At 57.9% G+C, this 7912-nt stretch overlaps 1 long non-coding RNA gene across 2 annotated transcripts; it reads left to right on the top strand.

Moving 5' to 3' along the window:
* The first annotated feature begins 2343 nt into the window (after positions 1 to 2343).
* LOC134478392 (uncharacterized) lies at positions 2344 to 7572 on the top strand. 2 transcript variants are annotated; one of them, XR_010051011.1, is made up of 4 exons: positions 2344 to 3675; positions 3879 to 3998; positions 6729 to 6892; positions 7274 to 7572. It is a non-coding gene; the product is annotated as an uncharacterized LOC134478392 (long non-coding RNA). The 2 variants fall into 2 exon arrangements; XR_010051010.1 differs by having other exon boundaries at positions 6729 to 7572.
* Positions 7573 to 7912: the final 340 nt, after the last annotated feature.

Raw genomic sequence — 7912 nt, 5'->3', positions numbered from 1 at the left:
CGGGCATCTCCTGGGAGGAGCACGGGGCTGCATTCCCCGCCTGCACCAGGGCTTCTCCCCAGGGGTGTGGGCCCAGGAGCCTCTGGGACCTGCAGGCCGAGGGCTGGGCTTGAGGGCTCCTGGCAATCTCCCTTTCAAAACAGATTTTTCTGACGGGGCCAGATCTGCTTCTGTGATATTAGCATAACATTCGGTTTTATCCACCAACAAACAAATACTATTAAAGTGTCTACACTGGGTGTTTGTGTAGTCTGCTCTTCCTCTCCGGAAGTGTTTATGGGACTTCGAGGTCACCCCCGCCCCCCAGTGTGTCCTAATGGACTCATCTTGCCCCGACCCAACACCATCCAGGTCTTTTTTTGGTAGTTTTGAAACAGGCTGTTCAGGCTGTTCCTTGAATTCATTTTGTAGCCCAGGCTGGCCTCAAACTCACAGCAGTCCTGCCTCAGCCTCCAAGTGCCTTTATACCCATGACAGGGATGAGCAGGAGAGGAGGAAGGCGGGGTCCAAAAGGGGCACCTAGGACTCTGAACACTGGACATGAGTCCCAAATGTCCCTGGTAATACATGCAACTCTCGTATGCTTTTGCATCCGTTAAAAATAAAGTTTTACAAAGAGGTTGGAAGTCTTGAAGGAGACCTGTGGCGGGGCTCCCGCTGATGCACGCCTCACAAAGCACAGCATGTTTGGAAGGACTTAATAATTGTGGGAGGTGGAAAGTCTGTCAGGATTCTTCGGGGAGCCCCTGGCTCTCTGGTGCCCCCTCCCTAGGGGACCTCGGAGTGGGCTCTGCTTGCTGAATTGTTTTATCTGGAGGGCGAAATGAGGTTATTGTTCAAACATACCTCCTGGGTTGCCCTCTCTTCCCCCTCCCCTCCCCCTCCCCTCCCCTTCTCTCCCCTCCCTTCCCCTCCTCCCTTCCTTCCCCCCTCCCCTCCCTTCTCTTCCCCTCCCCTCCCCTCCCCTCCCCTCCCTCTCCTCTCCTCTCCCCTCCCTCTCCCTTCTCTTCCTCTTCCTCCCTCTCCCTCTCCTTCTGGGCTGCTGAGGCCTGAGCCCAGGATGCTGTGCTCTCTCACTGAATATATCCCAGCCCTCCTCTTTTCTTTTCTTTCTCTTTCTTTCAAAGCCACCCCCCCCCCCATGCTTCAGTGTGAGTTGTTTTCTTCGCTAGGAACCCCTGTCCCCGACAGGGAGACCTAGGGCGTAGCTGGCCTCCTCACCCTCTCCCAGCTGGCTGCCTGGCTCAGGGCTTCTCTGCAGGATCTGTGCCCTGCTGAGGGCCACGCAGGCTCTGCACTGTCCCAGCTTAGTCCACACTGTCTGAAGCAGCAGCCACAGTCTTTCTACGGGCAGGCGACACACCGGCAGGGGCGGGCGGCAGGCGTCTAGGACTGAACATCTGGCTGCTTACCGTGGTCCCTGCAGGGGTAGAGGCTCAGTCGGCAGAGGCACTCTGGGAAGAGGCAGTGTGGCACTACTCTCAGGGGACCTGGGGCTCTGGTCACAGGGCCAGCACAGCCTCCTGTCTTCTCTCTCTTGCCAAGAGCGTGGGTGTCCCTGCAAATTCTTTCCACCTGTCCAGCATCAGCCCACATCTTTTTGAAGCAGATCCCAAGTGATAGCCACAGTGCAGTGCAGGCAGCATGCCTGTGGGAAGACGCACAATAGGGCGCTCCAAGCAAACCCCACAGAGCATGAAACCTGTCCCCATGGAGCTCAGAGGTCGAGGCATTCATGGCGGAGGGGCTCCCAGGGACTCCGCTGGCTCCAGGCATAGCACTGGGCTGTGCCAGGCAAGCACAGGGTCCAGCCTGAGGTGTCGGTGCCTCAGTTTACCTTTACACCAGACAGATTAATATCTGTCTCTCATAAAGGGAGGGGGGAAAATATCAAAATAGAGACAGAGAGAGAGGAACAGAGAGGGGGAAGAGGGAAAGGAAGGAGAAGAGAAGAAGAGAAAGAGGAAGGAGGAGGAGGAGAAGAGGAGGGCTCTCTGGAGCCGAAGGTTACCGGCCATGTTACACCCTGAGCTCGTGCTGATGGAGGGAGCTGCCGGCTGGATTTGCTGAACCCCTGAACCCCTGGACCGGAGCAGGGCGGGAATGTGCAGGGGAAGGGCCAGGCTCAGGGCAGAAGCGCCTGCCTCGGCCTCCACATCTGTGTACAGCAGTCTCTATGGAAAGCATTTTGCTACACCTTGGGGGTAATAGCGTGACCAATAGGGAGCCATGCAAGCTGGTGGAAGTCGCCCGATGTACACGGGTACACATAATAGCTTTCTAAGTGTCAGACTCTCTGTGGGAGTAAATGTTAGACCCAGCTAGATCCCGGGGCCTCCCCACCCGGACCCCAAGCAGACCCAGGGAAGCCTATGAAAACCTCAGCTGCCAGGACTCAGGAGGGAGAATGTCAGCGAGGCTCTGCCAGTGTGGCCGGGTGAGCCCCTGAGGCAGGAAGACTTACAAAGTGCAGGTGGAAGCCGGCCTTGGGGTGAGAGAGAGAGGAACAGAGAGAGGAGGAAGAGGGAAGGGAAGGAGGAGAGGGCCTTTCCCAACGGACACATTTGCTTTGCCGCATGATGCTACCGGTTTCTAAGTTACAAAGCAGGAAAAGGGAATTTGAAAAAAGCACCGTCTCTGAAGCCCTTCAGGACTGGCTTGGGAAGAGAACGAGGAGGAGCTGGGGAAGGAGAGGTGTGAACGGCCCCCAGTAATTTGGAGAGAGGAAGAGATAAACGGGGGCCTGGTGGGGGGCTAGAAAGGCGAGAAGAGAAGCCTCAGTTACTCCCCAAGCCGGCATTGGGTTTCACTAAAGCCCCTTATCGGCCTCGGGTCGATGTTATCGCACCTGAAAATGGTAAATCGTTTATGTAACGTTTGCTGGTTCACACGCTGCGGGTGCTGCGCCTTGGCAGGATGCGAGGCGGGCCGCAGGCGGGGGCTCGGGAGGCTCGTTTCCCAGCGGCGGAGCCTTAGCTCCGGCTCCCGGGTGGGAGGTGGAGGCGGCAGCGGTGGGTGCTGCTTCGGCGGCTCTTCCAGTTTTTCTGTGCCTGTGTGTGCGTGTGTGCGTGTGTGTGTGTGTGTGTGTGTGTGTGTGTGTGTGCGCGCGCGCGCGCGCCAATGGCTCCGGCTTCCCCAGTGGGAGAGGAGTTTTCACCAGCGCCTGGCTCTCCTCTGCTGGGCCTGAGCTGGATAGAGCGGGGCCGAGCTTACCTTGCCTGGCACCCTAGCGCCCCTTCAGCATCTGCGGAGCAGCCTTAAGACCAATTCACCGGCGGCTCGTTTTAGCCGGAGCTGACAATCGGTGCTCCGCTGGAGCTTGCGCTTAGGGGCAGATGCTGCACCTCCGACTCACCTGCTGCAAGTTTGCACGTTAGGGTATTTCCCCCCCTGCGTTTTGTCCTGCTGTGATTCTCAGTGAACTAGATTTAGAGCTCAGTTCCAAAGACTAGAACCAGTGGGCTTATTCCTCCCCTTCCTAAGAATTCATTCACAGAAGCCACTGCCGACCTCCCCACCCCGCCGTGCCTTCCTCTCCTCTCCCGGCCTTTTTCCCTTTTGCCTTTTTAGCTACTGGCTTCAGGGCCTGGGATGGAGCTCTGTCGCCATCTAACGCCAACAAGTGGGAAGTGCACCCTCCCCTCGGGCCGCAATTCCCAGCAAGAGATTGGCCCGGTAAGACCCTTCCCGGTTGGGGCGCTCTGCCCAAGGGGGGCTTTGTTGCTGGGCCCTTGGACCGATTTTAGCTCATGGGGAGAAAGACAGCGGATGTCAGAGAACCCCGCTGGGGGTGAAAAAGGAAAAGTCCTAAAGGGCTTTTCACAGTCTCCTGGTTTATATTTTGGTCTCATTTACCTTTTAATTCCAAATGCACCCAGGAGAGACAGCCCAGGCCCGAAAGGGCTCAGCACGTGCGGTGCCCAGGCGTCCCCTCTCCTGAGTGAGCGTCAGAGCCACGGTGCCCACCTTGAGCACGCGGTGTCTGTGTTGGCAGCCAGGTAAGTTGGGGAACACAGGTGGCCTCAGGCAGGGACTGGCCGCTGGGTTTTGGGAGCTGACTGTGTCATGCTGTCCCCGGTGGTCCTTATCCAGGGCCTGCACCCCACCAACGGGTTGGGAGGGGGTGAGAGGGGAGGGACCACTGTCCCCCCCCCCCACAGCAGAGGGTTCCTCAACCAAAGTGAACTGATAAGGGAGAGTCACAGCTGTCTTCCCCACACCCCAGGAGCCCAAGCTGGCCTTTCTTTGTCAGAGGCAGGAGGCTTAACACTTCCTGACCTTTGTGCTGGCCTGGCCAGGTGCTCCAGTGCTGGCATGCCCCCCCCCCCTTTGCCACACAGGTATGACACTGTAGGGACAGAGAGACCCAGCCCAGGAGGGGGACGGGAAATTCTTGGAAACCAACTTGGAGAAGGGTGGAGCAGCCTGCCCCCCCCCCTAGTTTGGTCACAGGCTGGAGTGGAACCAGGGTCTTGTGTGTTCCAGGCCCACATGGCCCCGTGGAGCCCTAGCATGTGCAGAAGGTCCTGCTTCCACGGGAGGGAGGGTTCCCGGGTGTCGTCCCGCATTTCCCTCCTCACAGGAGCCTCCCTGCAGCAGCCACAGTTGGTCAGGATGCTAGCAGGGGGCCACAGTGTGCCTGCCCAGGAAAGGGCTTGTGAGTTAGAAGCCACCATTCCTCTGAAGAGCCCTGCTGGCCCTGGGGCCCGTGGGGAGCCCCACGCCCATCCTGAGGTGCTGCCCCTGTGGCTGGTGGAAGTGGGGAGCTGCCTGGTGAGTTCGCTGGGAGGAGGTGGAGGGCGAGGCCCCGGGCAGGGACAGCCCTGGTTATGGGAGGTGGCAGACAGGACAGCTGCCAAGGGCCTCTGCCGCCGGGGTGTGAGGCTCCTGTGGCTGCCCGGCCTAGGTACCGCCTGAGTGGAGCTACATAAAAAGCCTTTATGAGCCGGGAGAGGTGTAATCCGTCCTGGGAGAACACACACCTCATTGTCTCCGGTGTGGCGCTTGCGGTTCCCGGGCTCAGCCTGTCCATTGTGGGTGCTCCCCGCCTGTCTGGTCTCCGAGGCAGTTCCGTGGCTTTCCTGAGGCAGCTTCAGGAAGGCAGAGAGTGGGGCCCCTGGCCCTCCCCGGTTTAGGGAAGAGATTCTGCAGACTGACTTTGACACATTTCCCTGGCTCTGCTTCTCTCTCAGTGGTGCCCGGGAGGGAACCCAGGGCCTTGCCCACACCGGCACCGAGCTGGTTTCAGAGTAGAGCGTGGTTCCCAACGCAGCCAGCCTGTGTGTTCTGCCGGCCACACACAGTGGGGCTCAGAGTGCACGCCTTCTCACATGCTGTGGACAGAGCTGGAATCCGTGGGGAGAGACCAGGGCTTGCCAGGCTGACCCTGGACAGAGGAGCCCCGGAAAGCCAGCGACTCTGTCCCCTGGACTGTAGGGGCTGGGAGCAAGTTCAGCAGCCACAAGAGGCCATGGATGGGCCGGTGCTCACCGTGGGCGGGTCTCCCTGGCGGTCCTTCCCGAACCTGCCTAAGCCTTCTTACCCTTTCAGAAGAGCACAGTGAAGATCACTTTTCACTAGGCCTGACATGCACGCGCGCGCGCACACACACACACACACACACACACACTCCAGACCGATTGTGAGAATCACACAAGCATTGCAGCCCCCAGCTGCCCCTAGATTCCAAGGACAGGAGCAGGGGACACAGCCAAGTCAGGAAAGGACCTCAGCCCAGTGTCTGCTGCTGTCAGCACTGCGTCCTCCTGTGTATCGTGTCATGTACCTTTGTCTCCCAGAGGAAAGTCGCCACCTGCTTTGGGCCCCGGAGGGACAGCATGGACCCTGTATAGGGACACTTAGCTTCCGGAGCTCACGTGGGACTCTTCCTGGGTGGCAGGATTCTGGTCTCCTCCCAACTTGTCCCTTCCCGGTCAGCTGTAGTGGATGGAGGTGATAGCCCTGGGCTCCCTCTGGGATTAGCCTCGTACCCAGGTGTCATGGGCCATGGTGGCACCGAGGTCACTTTGGCTGGGCTTCTAGGAATCTCTCGCACACAGCAGGCTCCTCTCACACAGATGAAGCCAGAAGGTTGATTTTGTGTGTTTCCCTCACGCTCTTGGTGTGTTTGCATGAGCCAAGGAAAACCCCACAGGGTTTGGTTTGCTTATTGTGATTTGGGGCAGGTGCAGAGGCAGATGCTGGTCCCAGCCTACCTGACACGTACTTTGCTGCTGAGCTGCATGTGACATTGGTTTTTAGTTACTTTTTAAAGTTTTTTGGTCCTTTTGAGACAAGGCCATACCACGTAGTACAGGCTGGCCTTGAAAACTCACTACAGTGTGTAGCTTAGATTGGCCTCAAACTTGCAGCAATCCTCCTGCCTCAGCCTCCTGAGTAGCTGGGCTTGCATGTGAGTCATACCCGGCTGTGATTCGTGTCTGAATGAGGTTCATCCGTTTTACCGGTGTGGTGCTGGGGCTCACACCCTAAGCCTCCACCACGCTGGGCGTGGCTGCATATCCGAGCTGCCCCCCAACACCCTGTGGGGTTTCCCCGCCGTGGCAGCCTCCTGTGCCTGCCCTCAATGCCTGTGTGGCACTCTATGGCAGAAGCACGAGCAGAAGCACACAGAGGTGGAAAGGCCCTGTGGAGACCGGAAGGAGAAGGCGGGGTGGCCTTGCCCAGCTGCCTTCATTCTCGTCTGGCTACTGATTTTCTTTTTCCAGGTATCACGTGTCCACAAATGGCTGTGAGAAGAGAGAAGGGTTACAAATGAACGCCAGTGAGAGCGAATTTCCAACTGTGGAACTCATGAAAAAACTTTTAAGAAGACCGGCAATGTGTTGATGAAGCCAATATTCATTTTTAAGATCCGCTGATCCTGGATAAGGTTAACTTCTAAAAATTTAATTTTAGGTTTTATTCAGTATGAAAATGTTTAAAATCAGGTGCCCGCAGTGCACCCCAGTAACTCCAGCACTTTGGGAGGCTGAGGCAGGACGATCAAAGTCTTGAAATAAGAAATAAACAAGCAGCTGGGGGTGCTGTTTAATTGCAGGCCCTGAGTTTAATCCCCGCTACTGCAGGAGAGAAGAAATAACTGCTTCGGACAGAGTCCTAACAAGAGCGCGTTTTGGAGATAGCTTCTGCCCTCTTTCTCCCCCGGAGGTTGCGCGGGAGGCAAGCGTTTCACTTGGGGCTGCCGTTCTGTCCTGGGGGCTGTCCTGCGAAGGTTCCCGTGAAGTGGTTCCTTTTTCTGTTTTTGCAACAGGGAAGGGTTGCTAAACCTGAGTGAGGCTGGGACACTGTCCTGCGGCTCGGCCAGGAAGGCGTGGGGCCTTGTGATGGACGCGCTCGAGGACTCCAGTGAGAGTGCTCTGACCCCTCCGCTGCAGGCCTCCTCAGGGCCTCCCGGGACTCCTGGCCATCTGGAAGCCCCAAGGTGCAGAGTGTGCCCCGTGGAATTGGTGTGGCCCCTGAAAGAAGACCCTATGTGCCTGGACTGGCCAGTACTCACGCTCCCCAGCCCTGTAATGGACACTGAGCAAATCAACAGAGAGAGGAAAGGTTTGTCTTGGCTCACGGTTTGTGCTGCTCAGCGGGTCCTGTGGCTTTTCCGCCTGTGGCAAGAAGGCCGCAGGGCTGTGTGTCATGAAACAAGGCTCTCACTTTGCAGCCGGGACTCGAGAGCAGAGGACGAGGTCGGGGTCGTGTGGTCCCCTCCAAGGCCTCCCTCACCCCCCTCCAAACCACAGCACAGTCCACTGAGGCCACAGCCCCGCTTCCTCCCACTGTGTCCCCCTTTTGTCTCACAGTGCTCCCCCTTTTCTCCCTCTGTTCATATCGGGGGCCCCTTCCTGTCTGTCTGGGGCCCGAGATGGCCCCACGCTCCTTCCTGGTGGATTCCAAG

The sequence above is a fragment of the Cavia porcellus genome, unplaced genomic scaffold (genome assembly GCF_034190915.1).
Source record: "Cavia porcellus strain 051 isolate PalLab524CR breed Dunkin Hartley unplaced genomic scaffold, mCavPor4.1 scaffold_13, whole genome shotgun sequence".
NCBI lineage: Eukaryota > Metazoa > Chordata > Mammalia > Rodentia > Caviidae > Cavia > Cavia porcellus.
Note: the sequence above shows the minus strand (reverse complement) of the source record. Positions and strands in the feature narration are given on the sequence as shown.